This window comes from Mastomys coucha, unplaced genomic scaffold, assembly GCF_008632895.1.
Source record: "Mastomys coucha isolate ucsf_1 unplaced genomic scaffold, UCSF_Mcou_1 pScaffold13, whole genome shotgun sequence".
Classification (NCBI taxonomy): domain Eukaryota; kingdom Metazoa; phylum Chordata; class Mammalia; order Rodentia; family Muridae; genus Mastomys; species Mastomys coucha.
The window spans coordinates 69,849,396-69,874,921 of record NW_022196895.1 but is presented as its reverse complement, the minus strand read 5'-3'; the positions used below and the strand labels follow the sequence as shown (position 1 = coordinate 69,874,921).

The 25,526-nt window shown below is 46.7% G+C and overlaps 1 protein-coding gene across 3 annotated transcripts in view; it reads left to right on the top strand.

Annotated features, from left to right (window-relative positions):
• Mapk4 (mitogen-activated protein kinase 4) overlaps positions 1-25,526 on the top strand; it is a 152,401-nt gene that overhangs the window by 40,255 nt on the left and 86,620 nt on the right. The gene's annotated exons all lie outside the window — the stretch shown is intronic.

Below are 25,526 nucleotides of genomic sequence, written 5' to 3'. Positions count from 1 at the left end.
ACAAAACGAAACAAACAAAAAGAAGTCTGGGTTTTTTTTCTTCACTAACCTTTTCTAGGCACACTGCGCATGCTCAGAGCCCACCGGAAGGGTCCTTTAGAAGCAGGCAGCATGGGCTGGCGACAGCTTGTTGCAAGGGAAGATCCAGAGATCTAGCAATCCGACCCCAGAAAGCTGCTATGTACTCCCAGCATCTGAAGATTACGTTGCTCTGTCCTCTAAAATCAGCTGGGTTGTTTGTTTGTTTGTTGTTCTGTTTGTTGTTAGTTTCTAGGTAAGATCCCTAGGGAGTCTTTTCTAGATCACTGTTGGTTTCCTAAGGCTCCCAAGAAGCATGTGATCAAGTAGAAAGTACTAGATCCTTTATCTAAAATCAGTGGTTCTTAACCTTCCTAATGCTGGGAATTAGGACCCTTTGTATTCGTTCCTCATGTGGTGATCCCCAGCCATAAGATTTTTGCTGCTACTTCATAACTGTAATTTTATTACTGTTGTGAATCCTAATGTAAATGTCTGATATGCAGGTGGTTTTAGGTGACCTCAGTGAAAAGATTAATCCATCCCCACGTTGAGAACCCCTGGCCTAACCTCTACATAGCCTGCTTTCTCAATGACTTTTACCAACGTGGTTTTGCTAACTGCCTTTCAGTTGCTTAAAGTAAGACGGAGAAAATGTGAGATTGTGGTCCTGTTGATCATAGACCAAGACACGCCGGTAGGACGTAGGACATAGCGTCCTGTTGGCTATGGGAGATGACTGATGGATGCAGAAGATACCTGTTACCACTCACCCTCTAGCTAAGACACAGTAGGTCTTGACATCAATTTTCTAAATGGAGCCAACAAGACTATGTAATGTCGGACATCCCTGAGCCACGTTGTGAAGTTGTAAATGTGAGGAAGAAGTAATTTCTGTCTGTCAGGGATTTACAACTTGATCTTGTCACTCAGAAGAGTGGCACCTCCCAGGTTGTCGCTTTCTAGTTCATTCTCCGCTGCTGGGGCTGCCTGACCTTGGTCAGTCCCAGTCTCTGCTTTTATATACAGTAACTAACTCATTCCTGGGCCTCCTGTCTACAGGCAGCCTTAACTAAATCCTAGTCATTGCTGATTATTTGGAAAGTGTAGAAAGAATTTATAATCCTACCAAACCAGTATAAAAGACACACACAATCCAGGCATTTTATTTATAAGCATAAACCTAGATTGGGCAGATGTAGGGCTATTCTAGCTTATTCCCCACCTATAAGGTCCCTTGTTACTTGTTGTTGGTCCTGGCCATGCGGTTCTGGTCCATGGCTGCTTCCTCCTCCTCCATCTTTCTCTCTTCTCTCTCTGCCTGAACACACACACACACAACTCAAACTTCCAGTCCCACCTCTCTCCGTCCACTGCCCAATCCCAGGCTGTAGCCTTTTATTAACAAGTGAAATAGGGGAGAAGGTTCACGAGGCATCACTTTGCATACATGAGGATCTGCTCTTGGGGGTGATGTGTGTGGCAATGACATCTTGAGAAAGCAGGATTTAGCATATATACAAGCAGCATCCACCGACCCACAACAGGAAAGACCCAAAGGTAGACTTAATGTTGTTATGTTCCTTTCAGAGCACGGGGAAATGTTGCTTTATGTTTTCCCTCATGCCTTTCCCTTTCTCAGGCCGATCTCGAACTGTTCTTGCCTTGCGCCACGCTGTTCGCCGAGGTCTCCCCGTTTTGGGAGGTTCTTAGCATCCTTTGAACTGTGACAGTTTCTTATCTTCTCTTGTTTTCTCGGGAAACTGAGAAGTCTTAAACTCTCGGCCAGATGGCCCCGAATCTTGCAGTGAGGGCTGTGATTAGTGGATTTGTCAGATTGCCACTCAGGTGGCCTCTGTGTCATACATAGATCAGGGGGGCATGATAGCCACGTGACTGGTAATGCTGACTCTGATCCTTGATTAGCCATCCACTGCCCCCTACTCTCCATGGACTATTCTTACCCCCTCTGGTCTTTAAAAGTGTGTGTCTAGGTCTAGCACACCCCAAACTTCATAGAGCAGAAAGTATTACTTACGTGAATGCGTTTTGGACAGAATTAATAATCAGCCTGTCCACTACGAAGACAATTCAGTCTCACGGTCTCCTTATCTTTTGCTTTGTTCTCTACAAGTATTAGCTAATTAATCCTGATTAGAAACTACACAGAATCTTGCTAATTCTCACTTCACTGATCAGTGAGGAGAACAGTTTTTCAAAAGAGCCCGTCAGTTTTTACTTGACTTCTAAGCTGAGATTTACAGAGCTAAACGTGGCAGCGTATGCTCACCCTGCTGAGTCCAGAGTCTCTGATTGTGCCTCTAATGTGCTTATCTACAGAGCCCAGCACGAGTGGCTTCACCCAGACGTATTTTACCTTGTGTTTTCTGCTTGCCCGTGAAGCACTATCCTAAGTCATTTAAAGAGACATTTGTGAAAGTTGCCTTGGATTTTAATCCGTTTACCGTATTACAGCCTCTAAATGGAGCGCTTTCCTCTAAGGGGTGCAAAGCCGATTATGATATATAATTAAGTAATATCTAAATTTTCAAAACATGGAGTCTCCTTAGGAGTTGGTTTCCAGCACAGCCGTGTTGGTTTAGGGTGAGACTACCCTGAATTCAGGAGGACACACTGCATTTGGTACAGTTTGTGGACTATACCTCTTTTTCCCAGCTATGGTTTGGGGACAGTCATGTCTCATGCCCGCTAGCCTGCTACATTTACAGCGGCCATTTCTGGCTGGCTGTGCAATAGAATCTCAGTTTATTCAGATCCATTTCCCCTCCCCAACCAGGCATCTTAGGAGAGACCCCACCCCAGCACCAAGTCAGACTTAGATCCAGTCAGGTATGAAGGAACTTCAGCACAAAATGACTTTGGGGAAGGCACACATGACCCCAGAGGGGCCACAGCGGAGGGGGTCGGGGGGGCTTCCTTCCGGCTTATAGGAAAAGTTTCCCTCATCTTAAGAAGAGGCGATGGAAACAAAGTGATTTCTCTGGTTGTGATAGCATTGTGTCTGCAGGAGCACGCTAATAAATCTACAGGTTAGATTTAGATTTCATCTAAGTCTGCTTGAGTTTATCTTCTGCTTCTTACCTAAGCCGGAGCTATGGCACATTACAGAACACACTGGCAAGCTGATGTGGCCGGCAGCAGAGAGGTCTAGGTCTGCCTTTGTGCCTGGTTCGGTCCTCCCTCAAGGGGTCTGATGGGACAGGGAGTTATTGATCTCCTCAGAACTCAGCCTGCTCTGCTTCAGCTGGGTTCCATCTCCCTGGCAAGACCTCTGTTCTATAGAGTAAAGGCTGCACCAAGACACTGAGCCACCAAGGCAACACCCACCTGTCCTCTTTCCCTGGGCTACCCCAAAGAGGGGAGCCTGTGCTAGGTAGCTTCATGTCAGTCTCTTGCCTTGTTCCATCCTCCTCCTGCTTCTCCTCTTTATATACCCCCTCCGCAACCTGCCCCCCCACACACACACGTACATTCTTGTGGTTCCTGCAGGAACCCTGCCTGTTCCCAAACTAATAATACTCTCTGTCACTACTGTGCCAGACCCATCTGGTCCAACCCGACTTCTCTCTGCCTCAGGCTGCACCTGCAACATGATCCTAGAAAAATCTCTTGGTGGCCACAGAACACTGCCTGGCGTCTTGCAATACTAGTAAACTAGTCCTAGGAGCTATTCTTTCCTTTCATCTTCCTGTAACAGCCTTCTGTTATCCGAGACAGATGTCACAAGTTCTTGTGTAAACGTTCCCCTCTATTCTGTGGGGTCCTTCCACAGGGCTTATTTTCGTTCGGCGTGCATGGATTCCTATCAAGAGTCATTTCCCTCCTGAGTTCTCAGCTTAGCGCACCAGTTACTTTTCTTACTGACTGTGAGAAAGTAGCGGACAGAAGTCACTGTAAGAGACGGACAGTCTATCTCAGCTCTCAGCTCCCCATTTCAGGAGATTCGTCCATCATGACTAGGAGGGAGTTGTGGAACGACTTCGTTTGCTGCAGCAGGAGCAGGGCAGTCACTGAAGCGTTTGGAAGGCCAGGAAGCTGAGGGGAAATGCTAGAGCTCTTCCTGGTTTCTTCCTTTTTTATTTTATCTATCCCCCGCCCCCAGCTCATGGGATGATGCCTCCTATGTTCAGGTTGAGTCTCCCCCTCCAGTTAATCTTTTCAGGTAGAACCTGAAGTGTGTCTTGGTTTCCTAGGCGATTCTTAATCCAGTCGAATTGACAAAAGATTAATCATTACACTTTTAAAAGAGGCAATTAGAAGGAATTTGAGGTAGACATACCGAGCAGTAAGAAGTAGGCTTCCCATAGTGAAAAATCCTAAAAACTGTAAAAGTCAGATAGAAGCACCTATATCCATTCTAGGATCTTCCAGTTAGAGACAAAATGTCCCCCTAGCGTGATAACTCAAGTAATGTCATTGTCTTAAAACCCAGGGTAGTAGCTGATGTTTGTAATGGTGATCCTGAGCTGGGAAGGTGATGAAATCGTTTCTAGCCTGCTTTGTTTAATGAGGCAAGAGAGCATGTGGCCTGCCTTAGAATTCCGAACGAAGTGGTGAATGTTAGCGTTCTGATGCTGGAAGTAATTAATCACAGTCCTGTTAGTTGGTAAAGCAATTTATTTAACATACCCCCCAGTTCCCAGATCCAACTGGATAAATGAGGCATGGCTACACACGGTTGGGGAAAATTAATTGTAATACACCCACAAATCTATGAGCACAAACCTCGTTCTATTAGATTAACTGCTGCTGAGCCTCCTCTTGCTAAGTCCCAGGGAGCCCCCTTCCCCCACCCCCTCCCGTGAGGATACACAGAGCCTGTTGAATGACAGATCTGAAGCAGAGACGGACACTGGTTGCTAGAGTGGCCCTATGCAAAGCTCTATTTTTAGCTTCTTTTTCTTTTGCCCCAGAGGCCCTGTCTATGACTCTTTTGCTAAGTTTGGAGCAGACATATTTTTGTAGAAGGGGAAAAAGCCTGTGGAATATTTTTGCTTGGGACTGGGTAGATTGTCACAGGCCACTGTTATACTTCATTACCTTGGCTGATCGAGAGCGGCAGACCTAGGGCAGAGCTTCTGCCCTGCCAGTGCCCTGAGTTTGATTCCCTCTCCCTCCTGACTTGGGTCTTCTGATCTAGTACATAAGTTTGCTGAGCGGTGAGGGATCTGAAAGCCTGCAAAGCAAATAAATGCTAAGCGAAGGACGGGTCCTTCCGTTCCTGGTTATCTTTTACATGAAGGATGGGGAGGCGGGGAAGGAGGATGCTGGTCTTAAACTGTCATGACTGCTGTAACCACTGTCACTTCCTGATTTCTTACTCTGGACCACACATCAGCTCCACAGGGTGGGGAGGAAATTGAAGCTCAGAGATGGTGAAGAGGAAACAGAGAGGGGGCCCGAGATGGGAACCGTGCTCCGTCTTGGTCTTTCATATGGAAAGCCATGAGAGGGTTCCCAGGAATATGTGGCACTGCTCTAAAGAAAAAGATGCTAGGGGTTCTGTGGTGGTCCCAGTCACCTGGCTGGGGCCTTGGTGAGACACCCATTGTACCACTTTCCTGGGTGGCCCTTTGCCCTAGGAGCTAGAACAAAGCTGCCCGGGCACTGGCATTTCCGTCACACCTAGGACACTGCTGCCCTGTTTCAGTGGCCAGGGGGTTCTTAACTGGATCTTCTTCAGGGCTACGTCTCCCTGCACAGTTGGCCTTTGGTCTCCTTGGGAATCAGCTTAGGCTTTTGTTGCTCTTGTTTGGGGTCATTAGGATGAGAGCTGCATTGTTCCCAGGCCATAGCAGCAGAAGGCAGAGCAAAGACAGGGGGTTTAAATGTCTATCCTGACAGAGCCTGAACTCCAGGAGGCCTCTGTCCCTTCTGCTCCTCTGTCCTAGAAATACAGTAGCCTGGATCTACAACCGCAGCCATTTGTCCCAGTTCCTCCTAGTTCTTCCTGTACTTAGACAAGTAGCAGTTAGAGGGAAAGATCACCAACAAGGACCATGAACTCCAAGAGGGAAATGTTGGAAGACTTTTTTGAAGGAGTCTGTGGCAAAGAACTTAGCATGGCTAGGGAAGGGCAGAAGTAGACAGAGACGCTTACGGGGGAGACGTAGCCATGCCCCAGTTTCTTGACTCGGCAGCTAGTCTATGAGGTCCTTTGTTGGCCACCATTCCCAGACCTGAGAGAGGTGACGACACATTTGGACAGAATGTCTGAGAGTAATTCACTTCCCGGCTGTGATCCTGGAGACTAATGTGGAAGTGAAGCCAATGGAGTCTGTGACCCTAAGTGACCGCATGCACTAAGTCCCTACTGATGCCTGGTGTACATGTTGTGCAAAGGAGAAATCTGCCTGGCGTGCTCAGCTGTGGGGACTCTGGGATTGTCTCTGTCTGGAGCACCACCTCTCCCTGATGAGTGTGGTGTCATCCTTATAGATGGTTGTCACAATCTTGTCATCGTCCTTTGCATCTGGACCCTCGAAGCTAAAGTCTTCTGAACACACTCACTGTGTGTCAGCTCTGGTTCTCTGCTGATATGGTCTCCTTCTGGCAAGGGTAAGATGTGGTTGTGGCTTGGATATAAAATGTTCTCTTAGCCCCTGGGCTTCAAGGCTGAGTCCTTGAGATAGCAGTGGTCAGAGGTGGAGCTTTGATAGATGGTTGGATCATGAAGGGCTCTGTTCTCATGAGTAAATTAATCCATTGATGAACTCATCAGTTGATCAAGTGCTGAATGGACTGTTAGGGCTTGGGCCCAAGCCAGTACAAGTGGGTCACTGGCAGAAAGCCTTTGAAAGGTAGCTTTTTCCCTACTGCCTTCTCCATCTTCAGCTTCCTGGCTTCCACGAGGTGGGCAGTTTCCTCTACCCATGCTCCAGCTGCCAGGACTTTTTGCCTCACTTCAGGCTCAAAGCAATGGAGTCAACTAACCTTGGGCTGAAACCATGAGCAAAACCAAGCCTCACCCCTAAATACTTCTCAAGCATTGCCATAGCAATGCAAAGCTGACATCCTATGTAGTCATATATCCAATTTTGAAAACAAATGGCATTTTCAGTAGGCAGATGATCTTACAGTCAAGGTGCAGAACCAAGACTCCGATTTTCTAACTCTCTCTCCTAACTCTTACCTTCTGTGTCTCCTGCCTTGGGTCTGGGTCTTTGGATTGGCCTTTGCTTTCTGTTTTGGTTTTTGAGATGGGGGTCTTGTGTAGTCCAGGCTGGTCTTGAACTAGTTATGTAGCTGAGAATGACCTTAAAGTCCTTATGCTCCCACCTCTACGTTCCATGTGCTGAGATTCCAGGCAGGCACAGCACACGCTACTAGCTACTACTTGCGTTGGCTTTTTTCATGCGTCATCGCTTGCTCCCCTCTGCCGTTTGATTGCTCCCATTGATGGTATGTGCTGTTTTGACGCTGTCCCGTGTTCTGCTGCAGGGTGAGGATGAAGGATCTCCACTGTGGGAGAGTGCTGTTCTAAGCAGTGGGGCAGCAGACGGAAATGCCGGAAGGATGGGTTGAGTTGGCAGTTCCAACAAGCACGGTTAGATGTGATATCAAGTCGGAGCTGCCAGATCTTTGGAGATGGTCTCAGTCGCGTACCTGTATATCCCTACCAGTCATCTCCAACACTTGGTAACTTCCAGTTCTCAGTCATGTTCTTGTCTTTCTGTGAAAGGGGGAAAAATCCTTTCTGGAACTGTCTTGAGGAAATCGTGTTATTTCCTTTCTGGCCTGGGGATTCATTGGCTGTGGCTGTCCTCTTTGATAGGAATGTGGGTGACTTAGCAATCTCAGGCTGCAACCCGCAGCCTAGCTCTGTCAGGCTTATTATTAATAACAATATATTCAATAAGAAGCCACACAATGCACTCTTATAATTCCTCAACAATGCCCAGCTCGCTATTCAGTATTCCTTATTTAAAGTCCCATTTAATTACTTTCTGGTACAGCATCATGGAATTTTTTTTCTTTCAATAAAATAATACTTTTCCCTAATCAAAAAGGAGAATTACATAAGTGATTATATTTCCCTCTTTGCCATGCTTGCTGGGAAACAAGATTTATTTGGTATTTGAAATAATGCCACTCAGGATCATAGCAGATTACCTGTGCCCCTCCCCTTCTCCTCAGGGGTTCAGATATTTTTGACTTCAAGATTTAAACTGCACAACATTACACCGCAGATGACTAGAAGTCCTTCTTGCAAGCTGACTCTAAGTATAACTTTGACTTGGCCCCAAGGCAGCAAGTCCACAGTGGCACTGGGTGACCATTTAAAGCTCTTCTTCCCTCAGTCTGACTGGAAGCTCTTGAGCGTTCTCTGAGAGTGTGAGCCATCGCCATTTAGAATGCCTCGAAAACCCAGACCCATTTCCTCTGCACAGAGGCCATTTGAGGTGGTCTTTCTCCAAACTCGCCCGCCACACACGTCCCAGAGATGTCAGAAGGTGACTTCGGGCTTATTCCACTTAGAAAGATGACTGACACTAGCAAAGACCTTGTATTTTTGTGTTAGGTGCCACAATAACATTTTGTGGGACTTATCACATTTAGTCCTCTGCCCTGCAAGATGTCTTATGGGATAGGGGACTGCGGCTCAGTAGATAAAGCTCAGCTGGGTAAACTCCCACAATGAATAAATGGTAGGAATGAGGTTCCAACAGATGGCAGTGGCTGAGACCTGCACTCTGGACGGATGCTGCTTTGCTTCCGGCTGGTGATGCTGCTGCTGAGGACGGATGCCAGGTACCGTTGGAGTCATTGGGTGTGTTTATGCAGCTCAGCACCCTGTGGTGGCGAAGGGTAGCATAGCTCCCATGATCTCCAAGTTTGAGGGGACCCCTATTATAAAGGCAAATTATTAAGAGAGAAGCAAATATTTATCAACATGTCTACTCCGTATGGATGCGAGAGACACGCATGGGTATATGAGTCGTTCTCAAAGAGGTACCCGTGGAGTCTGGCTTTTGCTGCATCTTCAGCAAAAACCAGGAGACTTGTAGGAAAGAGATAATCCAAAGGGAAGGACGTTGAGACTCTGGGCAAGCGACTGACAGATGAAACGTACCTACGGAAGCTTGGTCATGTAGATTCCCAGGGTGTCATCTTCAAGACGAGAAAGATCCAAAGTTGTCTTTGGTGGTTAGCCTTTGATCTGTGGGGCAAGTGTGTGTGTGCGTGTGTGTGCACCTATGGCAGGACACTTTATAAATACATGTCTCGCACATGGTTCCTTTTCTCTGCAGCTTCATTATTCTTCCTGTTTGGGGATGGTATTTTGTCTCCCACCTAGGTTCTGTTTCCAACTATATTTTACAAATGGGGAAACTGAGGCAAGGAGTGAAAATTTTTTTTATTTTTATTTTTAAAGTGACTTGTCTTAGATCACATAGCTGCTAAATGGCGAGTCAAGATTTGGATCCAGATGGCTACCTTTAAACACCACTAGATGACTGTATTCTCTTTCATCATGCTGGACGGGAGATGTGGGGAGGACATGTGGACAGGAGGGGTGAGCAGAAAATCAAGATCTAGGATCGAGAAGACTGGATCCTGGTTGAGATCAGCATCCGGAGTTGAGAGAAATTAGTCAGGCAGCTCGGCTTCTATACCATTCAGGAGCGTGGTTAGAATATATTGGAGGAACACCACCACACCAGTTACTTGAACAAAGAGTTTAAGAGAGGGTATCTGTTACACAGGTGTTTGAGACCTGGAAGAGAAGAGAGGGCCTAGCAGCTACACGGAGCTACATATACAGGAAGCAGCCACTCCCTCTCAAGCTGAAGGAACAAAGGAGAAAGCTAAAGAACCAGATATAGTCACTGGATGATTGACAAGCGCCACTCGAAGCTGAGAGACTCAGGCATTAGGGGCAGCTCCTCCCAGAGGCTGACACTGGCAAAGGATTGCAATGAAGCTGATGTGGAGGGCGAGGGCTGGGAAATGGGGAGCCAGAACCAGGTCCATCGACAAGCCGAAGAGCATCACAGGGGCCATGCTATCAGAAAAGCCGAGCTCCTACCTTGCAGTTGTCCCGTCCCCCTCAACCCTGCACCCCCTCCTCCCTGTTGGCAGCAAGCCTGCTGTCAGACAAGCTGTGGTTTGAAGTGGCAGATTCCTAGTGTTGCATCCACAAACAGAGACTAGAAGGGATGGCTCAGAGCTGAGTCACAGCTGTGCCTCCTTCTGCTGACGTTTCTTTATCTGTAGAATGGTGAGGTAAGACACACGGTGTCAGAGGCTGCATGGTGCGGTGGGCCCTCTTCCTGGGCTTCTGTCAAATGCTAGCAACTCCTGCCACCCATTTTTCTCCTCCTGTTTGGTAGGGAGCATTTTGAACAATAATAGCCTCTTCCCCATGCTTGTTTGGAGCTAGGGATAGCTCATGAGATTGTGCTCATTGTCGACTTGAATTCTATAATGATCCAATTTAGATAACAACATGTCACTGGATACTCCATGACCACAGACGGTGCAGCCAGCCCTGGTTCAGGGATTATAAGGGAGCAGTATATGATAATGAATGGCCTGCTATGGACCAACTAACCTTGTTAGACAGGTGAGGTGAACCCAACAAGGGGAGAACAGTTGTGTGCGTAAGGAACTGCCTCAAGCCGGAGAAGTTCAGATCAACTTTTAGTTCAGGCATGGAGGAGAGTTCATATCACTTCTGAGAGAGGTTGCTTGTTAGCAGTCTCCAATGAGTTGACCTGCAGACATAGATTCCCCCCTGGGAGCAGGTCCAGGTGTATCTTTACTAGACAAGGGAGCAGCACGGATCTTTTGCTATCAGGATGACACTTAACTCCTTATCCAGGCCTAGGCCAAAGTGACCTTGCAGAAATCACCTCAGAGATCTACATCCCTCTCTGGCTGCTGCAACCTTGTCCCCTGGCTTCAAGGAAGCTCCAGGGAGTTGTTTAATGACAAAGCACTGATCTTGAAAGTCTCCAGAGAAAAATAAAGTGGCCCAGAGGAAATGGAGGTATTGCTGTAGAGGCACCTGTCCACGTCATCAGGCATGGGGAACTTCAGGTCAAACAGCTGGGGGAGATTCTGATGGGAGTCCGTCACGATGGCCATGCGTGGCATCACTTGCTCTGATAAGAATACAGGTTTCTATCACAGAAAGGGCTCAGAGCTGCCAGACATTCTTCCCTCGTCCTAAACTGAAGAATCGTTACATAAACATAAGTCCACAAACCTTGACTGTACAGCTTGATGACTTACAAATGTAAATACTGTGTACCACGTAAGACGGTGGGCTGTAGCCTGCTGTAGAGACTTCGTGTTCCCTCCTAAGTTCCCCTTGCTTCCCAGTCTGACCATAGATTTTATCTGGTTTTGAACTTAATATAAGTGGAATCTTAGAGGAAAAATATTCGAAGTTGACAAAGCATTAGGGATAATGAAACGTAGTTGCCATTACTCATGCTGGGTATTCTGTTAATGGACTATGGTTGGATGGAGTTGTAAACTATAAATACCATATATTCCAAAAGATTGTTTATCTTGCCTTCTTTCCAGAGTGATCACTAAGTATGTTACTCAGTGTAATCTGTATTCAAGTGATAAGGACCAAAGGGTTAAAAATTAAATGCGTGCCAAATCTGACTATATTGTAATAGAAATAAAAATTTAAAGTTATAAAAAACATTTTAAATATTTTCAGATTTTTTTTCTAAAATGTTTCAAATGTGTTAAAATTAAAAGTCAAAATACAAATTATAGAATATCAAAGTTTAGCTGGTGGTGGTGGCACATGCCTTTAATCCCAGCACTCCGGAGGCAGAGGCAGAGGCAGGCAGATCTCTGTGAATTCGAAGCCAGTCTGTGAGCTCCAGGACAGCTAGGGATACACAGAGAAACATTGTCTCAAAAAAAAAAAAAATCAAATTTTAAATTAAAATTCTTTTAATAAGGCTAATATTACTTAATTACCTGAATATACCGCCCGTTCTTTTTTTTTTTTTTTAAAAAAACCTTTTAATTTGAATTTTGTTTGAGCATTTCATACACTCTTCCCTTCCCTCTTTCTCCCCCTCCAACTCCTGACTTTTAAACACTTTATAAAAATAAAGGTATTCGGGATTTTAGAGTCCTGATTGCCATTGTTAAGAATCACCTTCACAGTTGCTCATCACCTCAGACATCTGAGACACACAGAAAGCTCACGGTCCTGTGGGTTGATTGTATAATGATGCAAACAGCCGTACAGTTCCCTTACCTTCTGCTGCAATTCCGTGAATCCGGCATGACGTCAGTGGTGTCAGTAGAACCAAGAACCACAGGAGGAACAGAAGCCAGAGGACAAACGTGCCACCTTTCTGGGAAGCCACCTTCTTCATTCTGCAGGCCTCTGTTGCCTTGATGGTCTGGGAGGAAGGACCTGAGAGCGGGTTCCCACCAGCAGCCTGCTCCTGGCCCTTGCTCACTGGAGCTCTGCCTGTCCCTAAAGTTAGTAACAGTCGCAAATCTTTCACTAGGAATACAGTGGCCATTTGTTGTGGGCGGCGGGACCCAGAGGCCTGTTTGCCTGGGGCCTTGAACCAGGTTAGTCATCCGTGTGGACATTCAGGTTGTTTTGTATGCTGTGTCAGCTTTGGCCTTGTCTCTAGGGTGATGGGGGTGCTCATGTGTTCCTCAGTCATCGCGCGTGCGTGCATGCGTGCGTGCGTGCGTGCGTGCCTGCGCGCGTGCGGTGACTGGGGTCCATCGAGGACGTTTATCCTGGTGTATCTAAGTTAGGAGGGGGTGGTGCCCAGGTCTTAGTTGCTCACACAGATCTGTATCGCTCTCCTTTAAAGATAAGCAGCACACTGTAGCCATATTGCCAGCCTAGGTTGAGGGACCTAACCTCTTCTTTCTCGCCTGACCCTCTTACTTGAGATTGAGGGCCTCCTCCACATGGCCGAAAGGAAGCTGAAAGGCAGGGCCCCGAGTCAGGAAGTCCTACAGATTTCAGTCGCCCCAGACAACCGAGGGATGGAATCTTCCCAGGCTGGCTTCATGCCCAACTAAAAGTGTCTGTAAGAAGAGGGCAGCAGTTTGAGTGGCAGCCAGCAATCTCCACAGTGTCTTACACCATAAACTAGGAAGGGAGGATGATAATTTACACAAAAGAGTACAAGGCCGACTAAGTTCGGCTGCACATAGTCAGATCACCGCCACAGAGGATAGCGTTTTGGATGGTGTTAGGCACCTGCAGGCCATACACTACTTCCGGTGTCAGCTTAGATTCCTAACTCTTTCCAGACCTCTGGGGGCAAAAAACGGATCAGCAAGCAGCCATCAAGTAGTGAGGTGTCACTGAGTGAGTTACGTGACTTCTCTTAGTTCTTTTCAGTAAATTCAGGACTTTGCACTAGAATCCTGGATTGCAAGCCGGGTGCCAATGGGTGCCAGGATTCCTTGGTGTTGCCACAAGCCCTAGTGGCTGTCTTTGAACTGTTCTTTCCTATTGCCCATAGAAACTCCATTTTGATTAGTTTGATCCCTTCAGCTCTATATCTTCTTAGGGGAAAATGGCACCATGGGGTAGGTGGATCAGTGGATAGAGACATTTACTACAAAAAGCCTGGTGGCCTAAGTTTGATCCCTTGGACCCACATAAAGGTAGAAGGAAAAAACTGATTCTACAAAGTTGTCCTCTGACCTCCTCATATGTGCTTTGGCAAGGGCACCCCCCCCACCACCACCACACAGATCAATGAGTAAATACTGTTTAAGAAAAGAATGGGCTTGAGGACATCTTGAGGACATTTACTGCCACCCTGGGCAGTGTGATGCCCAGTGGAGTCACGTGGTCTAGATTTCATCCCTTCTCTGTCACCAACCTTCTGTGACACCTCAGGCTCAGTGTTTGAGCCTTGACTCTAAATTTTTTGTTTTCATCATCGTCTGTAATATGCTGTCGTCCTTATCCACCCCTCGGGATCGGCTTAGCTGAGATAGTTTATGATACTATATCTAAGAGGCTTCACAGAGCCCGGGAGGAGGAGGCTTCAATAAATGGTGATGACTGCCATTGCCCCACTGCCCCTCCATCCTATGGCTTTAACCTTGAGGCCTTCTAATGTGAATAACCACTGGTGGATTTTTTTTTTCTCTCTCCGTGCTGGGATCTTTGAATGCTTTCCTCCTAGGAGGCATGCGAGGGTTCGACCACAGTGGACAAACCAATTTGAACAACAGCAAAACGGGAGGTTCTGTTATTTCCACGGGGTGGCTGAAAGGACTTGTTAATTGAGAGGAAAGTTCTTCTGTTTTTCTGCATGTTTGTAGGTTAGGAGGGAAAGGGGCTTTATTCCCCTGCTGCATTCAGAGGAGAAGGTGCCAACTTGAAGCCCTTGGCATAGTTAACAAGGACACAGAAAAACCTATGGCTTTGAATTTTGTTGACCATGACTCTTACGGATTAACCTTCTTCAGGTCCCACCTTGTCTATTCCAGTTTGTTAAACCCTTGGTAGGCTCCTAGCCGTTGTACTGGCCATTCCTCACTAGGAAGTCACACTGGTGTTCTTTGCAGAGTCCACAGAGCTATAGGGCCAACCCTGAAGCCGGGAAGATGTTGGAAGCAGAGGTGGCACCAGAGACTGAAGGAAGGAGAAGCCAGCCTGATATAGTTATCTCCTGAGAGGCTCTGACAGTATCTGACTAATACAGATGTAGAGGCTCACAGACGTCCATTAAACTGAGTACAGGGTCCCCAGTGAAGGAGTTAGAGAAAGGACCCAAGGAGCTGAAGGGTTTGCAGCCCCTTAGGATGAATAACAATATGAACTAACTAGTACTCTCAGAGCTCCCAGGGACTCAACCACCAACCAAGGAGTACACATGGTAGGACTGATTGTTCTGGTAGCATGTGTATAGTAGAGGATTGCAAAGTTGATCATCAATGGGAGGAGAGGCCCTTGGCCCTGTGAAGGTTTTGTGCCCCAGTGTAGGAGAATGCTAGGGCCAATAAGTGGGAGAGGGTGGGGTGGCAAGCATGGGGATAGAGAGGCAACAGGGGTTTGTTCTTGTTGTTTTTTGTTTTGTTTTATTTTGTTTTGTTTTTTGAGGGGAAACTGGGAAAGGAGAAATCATATGGCATGTAAATAAAGAAAATATCTAATAAAAAACTTAGAACCTAAAAAAAAAAAGAATCAGGAGGAAGGATGGGTCTTCTAGCCTGCCGTCTGCCTTAGGACCTAAACCTCTCACTTGGACGTTCCTGTTCCATCTTTGCTCTTGTAAGCCACCTTCATCCATCTTGTTTCTGTTCCTCTGGCTGTTCTCCATTACAGAATCTTAGCCCTGAGTTGAGCTTCTCTGCCTCCAAATCTTCTCCACATCATCCTGGGGAGGCCATCTCTGCTCCTTCCCAAACACATCCCATGAGAGGAAGCTCTGAAAGATCTGTTGGCCACTCCCTTGAGGGAAGCTCCAACTGTTTTGAAAACTTTGTTCTTGTGCACCTAAACTTCCTTTTTTGATGTGAAAGTCACACAGGTACTCATGTACTGACGAGCCTCTACCCTGTACAGCAACCCTCCGTCAGACTCCATAGACTACCCGGCAAATGGTGACATCTGACCTACCTCTGTCCCTACGCTTTCACTCTTGGTGGCTTCTGGTGATCTTCACCTGACGGGCATCGATCTGTGGACACAGCTTCATTACCCAGGAAGCTGGTGTATAACTGCTTATGGTTGCATTATCTTAGTATATCGTAGCCTTAATCTTTTCCAGCGATCATTCCTGTGGTATTGATAAAACTGGTGACAGGCATTTCTGATTTATTTCTTAGTTTTGAAGGTTTTTTTTTAGAATTATGTGGCCTTGAGGTATGGGCTGGACCCACTTCTCTCTTTGGATGAATGAACTGAATGAGCAAGCAGTGGCTCTCTTGGTAAGAGAGGACTAGCACAGGTGTGTGAAGGGACATACTGGGCAACTAAGATCATCCTAACCCCACCGCCCAAAACAATATCTGAAAAGACTGTCCTGAAAGAGCAGAGTCTGCTAGCCAGTATGGCACATATTTAACCCTTTCAAAACTAGGGCACCTGGCCTGGGTACCCATCCTGTCGCATGTTTCTCTATGACGCAAGCTTATGAAGGTCATCAGTTATGCGAGGAAGTGAACGGAAACTGAGAAATGGCAAACGTATCATTTTAACTAGGCCATCTCCCTTACAAAAAGAAAGAACAACTAGAATGATCTCTCGTGAAGACTCGACTTTCTGTAAACCTGAATTAGCACGGCTCAGCCAAAGGTTTACAGTACACAGGGCCCAGATATTATATACTAACCAGCCTGTAATCATGAGACTCTTTCTGAGAAGAAATGAAGTGATGAGCCATGATTTGTTTTGCCATGCGTCATTACGATGTTTACCCAGCACTCAGAATTCAGTTTTAAAAATCCCTGAGTCCTTGACTCATCCAGTGAGAGGAGCAGAGCTCAGCGATCAGAGCTGCTAACTGTCCTTTTCCTCCGGACTCTCAACGGACCCTTCCTGTCCTAGTGTGGCAAGCCCACATGGAAACCACCTCTGCCCCATCTCTGTTGTGGGTTATTTTTAACTGTGTCATCCCTTTATCAAAGCTAAGCCTAATTGCCTGGTGTCTCTCCCCGTCCCTCACATGGCCCATTCCCTCCGTAGTCCCGGGGGCATTGTGGGGGGAGTAGGCACAACCTCAGGCTGACATGTTGGCCTGAGCAGGGATGCTGGGCTATGTCATGGACCAGACATGAAACAGGAATAGGTTGTTAGCCTCCTGTGGAAACACAGACCGGGCAGCTTTGTTATTTGTGTTGGCAACAGTAGGCATGCATTTCTCTGTGCTGAGGCCCAATCACATGCTGGATATTTATTTGTTCCAAAGATTATTTACGCTCTCCTCAGGAAATCAGGAGTACCAGCCAACTTTTCTTCTTTGGTACTGCTTCCCTGTTGAGAGATGTGAATGACTCCCCCTCTCCCTTAACGATCATCAAGTTGGAAGTGTCATGGCAGAAAAGTAAAATGGGACCCAAGAGAATACGTGACTTCCTAAGACCCGGCAGAGCCGAGGCTAGAACTTGGACCTTCTGACTTCAAACCCTGTTCTTCTCCATAGAACCCTGGCAAGTTTTGGAGGCATTTTCTTACTTAAAAAACATGTTTCCTAGGATGTGGATCCTTAGGTCTTTATACTAGAAATGTGCTGCATATCCATGTGGCTGCAATCTAAGGTCATGGTCCAGCATGAGCTTAACCGCTCACTGATGTTCACCTGCTTTTCCCTAGAGGAGGGAAGTGGTACTGTGTAATTAGTTATGATGGGTGTCACATGCTTGTATTTGTTTAAAAGAATTTATACCGCAAGAGCCAAACGTAGTGGCGAATACTTGTAACTCCAACACACGGAGGTAGAGGCCAAAAAGTCAGGAGTTCTAGTACAACCTAGGCTACCTAGGGAGTTCAAAGCCAGCCTGGGGCACAAAAGACCCTGTCTCAGAAAAAGAAAATCACCCATGGAATTAACCTTAAAGAAAGAAAACATGCCAATAAAACCAGCCAAGCTATTTTGCAACCTTCCCTTCCATTTGTGGGGGAGAGGAGATTATTTATGTATTTAGGGAGATGCCATAGGAAAATTGTTTAATTTTATTTCAAGTTCTTTTGAGCCAAGAAGTCACCTGACTACTTGCTAGGAAATAGAATCCTTGAAAAGAAAAAACTGTTAAAGAAGAAACATAGCCTTTTATGTTATCAAGCGCCTATTGCATCAGCAGGCTCTGTATCTCGTGGTGTTTAGCCTTCCCATCAGTGTTGTCGTCTCCATTACCCAAAGGAGGAGACCGAGGCTTGGAAAGGGTACATACATCTCCTCTATCAGGTTATAAAGCTAGTATGCATTCCTGAGCTGGTTCACGATTGCTGGGATAGGTTTAGCCACCTCTGGCGAGCTAGAGGCCAGTTGAAGGGGCAGGACTGAAGGGGTCATGCGAAGAAGTTGAGGTTTGGTCCCATGAAGAGAACCTGTGAGAGCTGCTAGTGAAAGTGCAGCCTAGGTGCAGCAGAAGGCCCCAGCATTTTAGAGATGCCAGGACCATAGGATGAGCTCCAAGAACAGCAGACATCGGGGTGTAGCTATCCCAAGCCTTGAAGGCAAGCTGTGTGTGCTACAGAGGGCAGAGCTAGAGAAGTGACTCAAGCCTTGTGGAAGTGTTCATGAGATCATGAGTGGAGCCCAGACACTGGACACTTGGAATTTTGCTTTGATTGCCTCTTGAACTATGAACGTATTTGGTCTATTTTTTTTATTTTACTGGAGTCCACAGTTGAGAGATTTTTATTTTTATATTTATTTATTTATTTATTTATTTATTTATTTATTTATTTATTTATTTTTTGGTTTTTCGAGACAGGGTTTCTCTGTATAGTCCTGGCTGTCCTGGAACTCACTTTGTAGACCAGTCTGGCCTCAAACTCAGAAATCCACCTGCCTCTGCCTCCCAAGTGCTGGGATTAAAGGAGTGCACCACCACCGGCCTGGCTGAGATTTTTGAATTTTAAAAGACAATTGGATTGTGGAAGAAATTGTCTATTTTAAAGGGATTGAAATTTTAATGCATTTGAATTTGTAAAGACTGTAAGACTTCTTAAGTTCCTTGGGGCTGAATAAGAAAGGAAGGGTTCTGGCTTAATAGTGGTGTGTTTGTGTGTCAACTTGATAAGGGGTCAGTTATATTGGCTGGTTTTATCCCACCTTGACACAAGCTAGAGTCATCAAAGAGGAAGGAGCCTCTCTTGAGGAAATGCCTCCATGAGATCTAACTGTAAGGCGTTTTCTCAATTAGTGACCTATAGGGGAGGGCCTAGTCCATGGTGATTGGTGCCATCCCTGGGCAGTGGTACCAGATTCTATAAGAAGCAAGCCAGTAAGCAGCACCCCCCACCCCCCACCCAACCCAAGGCCTCCTCATCAACTTCTGCTTCCAGGTCCCTGCCCTGTTTGAGCTCCTATCCTGAAACCCTTTCCTCCCCATCTTGGTTTTTGGTCATGGTGTCTCGTTCATTGCAGTGTTACAAACCTTAATAAAACACTCACTTTGGCTTATGCTTAGCAGCTTTCTTATGCAACCCAAGATCACTTGCTCAGGAATGGCATTGCCCACTGTAGATTGGCAATTAATTAGCAATTAAGACAATGCTTCACATATATGTCACAAACCAATCTGATGTCAAAAATTCCCATTTTGAGGTTCCCTCTTCCCAGGTGACTCTGGAAACGTGTCATGTTGGCAATAAAATCTAACCAGGGTGGGTGTTTCCTGTGTTTGTTTTGTCAGAGGTGGAGGGGGAACTCATAGGGTAAGAGAAGTCTCCCAAAGATTCAAGCTCAGGTTGGGGGTGTAATCCTGATCCTGCACATCTGGGGCTCAACGTGTGAAGCCTAAGGATCCAGGGACCTCACAGTTCTACACCTCTGCCCTGCAGAGCAAAAATCCCTACAGACTGACTCATCTAAGCTAGACTTGTTTCTAGATGTCTCCGTTCACATCTTTATCAAGGACAGCAGGTCTATCAGCAGATCTCATCAGGTCAGCTTCTCTCTACAGGCTGTCACATCCCTGACCGTTAAATCTGAACTGCCACTGTCACCACTCTGGATACCTTAGTGGCCTCCGGACTGGTCTTTGTTTTTATATTTGCCTCCTCTGGGATATTCATCAACTTTCAGAGATTATTCAAAGGGAATCTGTAAACCTATAAATCAGGTTAGATTGCTTGCTTACTTGCTCGTGCTGGTTCATGGCTTCCCAGGACGTTCAGAATGGAGTTAGAACTCTTCCCAATGATGCACAAGCTCCAGCTTGGTCTATCTGGTCTACCTCGTCCCATGCTGGCTGGCTTCATCTCCACTAGCCTGTTATCTGGGCATTCCAAACACTGTCCTGCCTCTGGCTTTTGCTCTTACTGTTCTAGCTGTCCCTCCCTCGGGTTAATGAATGGTTTATACTTAAACCTTTCAGGTTTTAGTCAACTTGCATCTTTTCAAAGTAGTGTAACGTAATCTCTCTGCCACGATATGGTGACGTATCGCCTGTTCCTGTCTGTGGCCTTCATGGGCCTTAGGGCAGCCTGCCTTATCTTCAGCTACTTAGTGCTGTCTTCTTGTTAGAGAAGTTCCACTGACCCAGAGGCCTGTTTGCTGCTTTCCTGCTCTGGTTCACAGTGATAAGGGCCGCGTAGGTGGGTACAGTCATCAGCTTTTTGTCATTTATAATGAAATGCTGTAGACAGGGAGGTTTAGTGAGAGTAAGCGCCATGGTGCACAGACAGACCTTGGTGGGGCCGCTGCCTTCCAACATCACCACATTGGGCCAAACTGCCAATGCCTACAGCACGGGACACAGATTCAAATGCTGTCCAATCCACAGATGCACGTAATTGGCATTTGGTGAATGGATGAGTGTGTGGGCGCTGGCTTCGAGCGCTGCTTGTGTAAATGGAAGCTGAGTACAAAAGTACCTGTCAAATGAAGACTTCCTAGAGATTTGTATGGTAAATTATACCTTATGCAAATAGTTGAAGCATGCTGTTTAAAGAAAATCAACACCTGGGAAAGTTGAAGTGCCCTCCGTGCTGACACCGGACTTCTTGAACATGGAACAGGTTCCATATTCACAGATTTTTTTTTTTTTAATTTTTGCATTAAAGTGGGTACCGAAGGATCCTGTTTTCTTTTGTAAAAACCTGTTATACATGTAGAAGACACTGAAAGGGTTTTCAGACTATTTTGTGTTTTTAAAAATTAATGTTAACATTTTTTAAGTCTTTGGGATGGAGGTGGGGCCGATGAGGATTCCAGGCATCTTCCACTGTCATCCACCACCTCAGTGATTTAAGGCAGTGTCTTGTACTGAGCCAGAAGCTTGCTAGTTCATCAAGGCTGGCCGGCCACTGAGCTCTCAGGACCCACTGCTCTCCACCCTCACACCCCCAGTACTGGGGTTACAAGCATGCATAGCTCTGTGCAGCTTCCTATATGGGTACTGGGGATTCAAACTCAGTTCCCCATGCTTGCTCAAGGCTGCCCACTCTTGCCCACTAAGCCATCTCCCTGGCTTCATTTTACTTTTCTTTTATTATCTGAAAACGATTTCGATTCTGAAAAAAGTTTTCAAAAATTGTTTTAATTTTCATAACTTTAGGTTTATGGGTATTTTGCGTGTGTGTGTGTCTCTGTGCCATTTGCATGCCTAGCGCTTTTGGAGACCAGAGAGAATGTTGGGTGCCCTGGAGCTAGAATAGAGACGGTTGTGAGCTGCAGCTGGAAGGTCCTCTTGAAGAGTGAGCAGAGAGCACTCTTAACTGCTGAGCACCTATATTCATTCTCTCCAGCCACTATTTTCTGAATTTTTTTTTTTTTTTTTTTTTTTTTTTTTTTTTTTTTTTTTTTTTTTTTTTTTTTTTTTTTTTTTTTTTTAGTGTTTCAAGACAGGGTTTCTCTGTGTAGCCCTGGCTGTCCTGGAACTCACTCTGTAGACCAGGCTGGCCTCGAACTCAGGAATCTACCTGCCTCTGCCTCCCAAGTGCTGGGATTAAAGGCGTGCGCCACCACTGCCCAGCCACCATTTTCTGAAACTTTTAATGATAAATTTGTAGTCTAAAAAGAACAACAGTTGGGGTGGGGAAGATGCTCAGTTAAGTTAGGAAAGTGCCTGCTATGCTAGCATGAGCCCCAGCACCCACTAAAAGCCAGGTATGGCAGCCCCTTGTAACCGCAGGGTGGAAACCTGGAGCTCATTGGCCAGTCACCCAGCCCAGTTGGTAGCTCCAGGTTCTCAAGAAATAAGTCAGGGTCTCAAGATAATGTGGAGAGCAATAGAAGACACATCAACCTCTGGTCTCCACAGGAATGCATAAGTGTCTGTGCACCTGCATACACATGCATACAACCACACAAGGGTATACATACACCACACACACACACACACACACACACACACACACACACACACGTGCACGTGCACATACACACCAATAACAATTACAATAGTTTTTTTTTTTTAAGGTGTGTGCCACTACCGCCCGGCTTCTTTTTTCTTTTTTAAAGATTTATTTATTTTATGTGTATGAGTACACTGTAGCTGTACAGATGGCCATGAGCCATCATGTGTGTGGCTGCTGGGAATTGAACTCAGGACGGCCCCGCTCGCTCCGGCGTAATATACTGTAGCTGTCTTCAGATGCACCAGAAGAGGGCGTCAGATCTCATTACGGGTGGTTGTGAGCCACCATGTGGTTGCTGGGATCCCAACTCAGGACCTCGGGAAGAGCAGTCAGTGCCCTTACCCGCTGAGCCATCTCACCAGCCTGAAAGTTTTTTTTTTTTTTTTTTTTAAGATAATACGAAAGGCAAATTTTTCATGTGATTAAGGGATAATATGATCCTCATGTTTGTCTTCTGACTGAATCTAAATTTGTGTGCCCTGGCCTGTGGCTTGTATAGAGAATCTGGGAGTTAGGAGCTTGGTGGCGGTAGTGCTGCAGGTGTGTGTTCAGGCTTTTGGGACTGAGCTAGTCTGGGAGTGGAGGTGCCCTTGCTGGAATGCCTCCTCAGTGTGACATCTGGGAGCTGTGGCTGCTTTAGGCCTACAGAGAACTCCTGTTCAGAAAAAGACCCTTGACCCGTGCCCAACAGTTCCATCAAAGGATACCGAGTCAGCTGTCAGCTTCTTCTACCCCAGGAGCCTGGCTAAAGAGCCCATTTCCTCTCTCAGCCTGGGGCACTGAATTTTATGCTAATTCACTCCCTTGGGTACCCAAAAGATGAAAAACACATAAAGATGAACTCCTGTCTTGGCTGATGAGTATTTGTCCCAGCAGGCCTGCGTGGAGGGACTCTAGCAGGGAGAGACTGGGACCCTGGGGCTGGCTGGGGATCCAGTTCTGTGTTTTTCCTAAGCCGACTCAGCACAGGCCCTCATAGGTGCTGGACAGGAGCCAAGTCACAACGAACTGGGTTTTTCTACCAAAAAAAAAAAAAAAAAAAAAAAAGTCAAATCAGGGGAAGCTGGCCTTGAGAATGCCCAGAGACCAAATCCAGTGACACGAATCCCAGAAGAGAGGCCACCTCTCTTCTAAGAAGCAGGAAGCATTTCTAATCATTTGGTCCCTAGCACTCAGCCCTTCCCTCCGCATCCAGGGGTGGCTCTATGCAGCGTAAGATCCTTTTATGTGTCAAGTGTCCTGGTTGCTCTGGATGCTTCTGTGAGAGTATTTTTGAACGATGTTTACAAGGAAATTAGTGGGTTAGAAGTAAAACAGACTGCCTCCCACACTTCCATAATATGGGCAGGCCTCATCTAACCAGCCGAAAGACCTGGGCTGAACCGAAGAATGACTTTATGTGAACCCCTTCCTTGCTTCTCCATTATGGTCGATCCATCCTTCCCCAATCCTAGCCCTCAGTGTTGTTCTTCAAGCACTCCTTCCTATTTCCCCTCCTTAAAGACTCATAGGAGTCAAGAACAAGCAAGAACCAAGCCCTTAAACCCCATGAAAGCCAAAACACAGACTGACCTTCATTGAGCTTCCGATGCAAGAGGACGGTGTTGCTTTTGTGGGCAAGACCAACTTTAGAGTACCAGTTGGTAGGATCCTCCCAAGCCTCTGGAAAGGAAGCTTGCGAGTGAGGAGGCCATATCAGCTGGGATTTCTATTAGTGTGTCACAGAGAAACAGACTTCTGGGCAAGCGTGCGTGCGTGCGTGCGTGCGTGCGTGCGTGCGTGCGTGCGTGCGTGCGTGTGTGTGTGTGTGTGTGCGCGTGCGTGTGTGTGTGTGTGTGTGTGTGCGCGCGCGTGTGCGTGAGTGTGTATGTGTGTGCACGTGTGTGTGTGTATGTGTGTGTGTACAAAGGCACACATTTGTATATTGAAGTTTGTTGTAGGGATTCAACCTACATGATTATGGTGGTCTTACACCTGCACACAGAGCCAAGAGCTAGAGGTCCAAGAAGAGCTGATGCTGCAGCTGAAGCCTGAAGGTGTAGAGCAGGCTCTCTCCTCCTGAGTGGAGGTCTTTCTTCGGTTCAGCCCAGGTCTTTCTGCTGGTTAGATGAGGCCTTCCCATATTATGGAAGTGTGGGAGGCAGTCTGTTTTACTTCTAACCCACTAATTTCCTTGTAAACATCATTCAAAAATACTCTCACAGAAGCATCCAGAGCAACCAGGACACTTGACACATAAAAGGATCTTACACTGCATAGAGCCACCCCTGGATGCGGAGGGAAGGGCTGAGTGCTAGGGACCAAATGATTAGAAAAGCTTCCTGCTTCCTAGAAGAGAGGTGGCCTGGATGGATGGTGTGGGCTTCCCAGCACCTTATGTACTTGGGGTGAGCTATAGACTGGAGTAGGGAGTGTCATCAAGGCTAGAGGAACCCATTTTTTCCTCCGTGCCCCTCCCTTCCCATTTCTCCATTCTTTCTTTAAGCTTATGCCTCAGGGGAGGTAGGAACCGGGCAAGGCTCACAGGCATTGGCAAAGGAGCTCCAGCTAAGCCGAAATCCCCAGAATAAATCATCACCTCCGCTGTACATCCAGATCCCCACATGTCCTGAAGGGCTGGACCTCTGGGATCTTTGCTAACATGGGGCACAAGGGCATTTATCATGTAGGTGTAAATTACCAAGAGCCTGCTGCACAGGGAAACCAGCCCCTGGCCAGCCACAGGCTGCCATCAATCTGCAAGACAAATGACTGCTCTCATTGGATGTGTAACTAAAGGAGGGGTGGTTAGCCATGCAGCTGTCTTCTCCTTCTCCCCCTTCCACAAGGCCCCTATTCCAGCTCCTGCTGTTTCTTCAGCTAGATTCTGGCTGAGACCTCTTTCAAAAGGCAGGGTCGGGAAAAGAAGCTGATAAACTACCCAAGGAGGTTCCAGGGACCAGCCATGGCCTCGGGAGACCATAGACACTCCCTGACTGCTTGACATCAATCTCAGAGTTGGTCTGTACTCTGGGCGTCTCAGCCATTTCTCTCACTTCCTGTCAACACCCAGCCTTGAGACCATTCTCATTAGAAAGCAGAGCTCAACTCTGTCACAGGGTTATCTCCAAACCAAGTTGTCTGGTTGTAATGGTCCTGTGCCTGCGATCAACAAGTCATAGGAGTCCGTGCTCTTTAGTATTTGGGACTGGGTAGTGTGACCTGGCAGGGAGAGAGAGCGTATTAGTATCCCACGTTAGAGGAATAAAGAGAGGCCTGGGACTCAGTGCTCTTTCCTAATCAGCACCAGGATTTGAAACAGACCCCATCCACGGGCTATCCCGCGTGGGAGATGACACAGTTGCAGTGTCTCATTAGGTCTTCTATTTGTATGTTATTTACAGTCACAGTGGCGATCCAGCCATATATGGTCCTCCCCTGATTTATATGTGCAGGATGGGAGAATCTTTATGGAGTGGATAAGTCTGCCAACCACAGCCGTGTG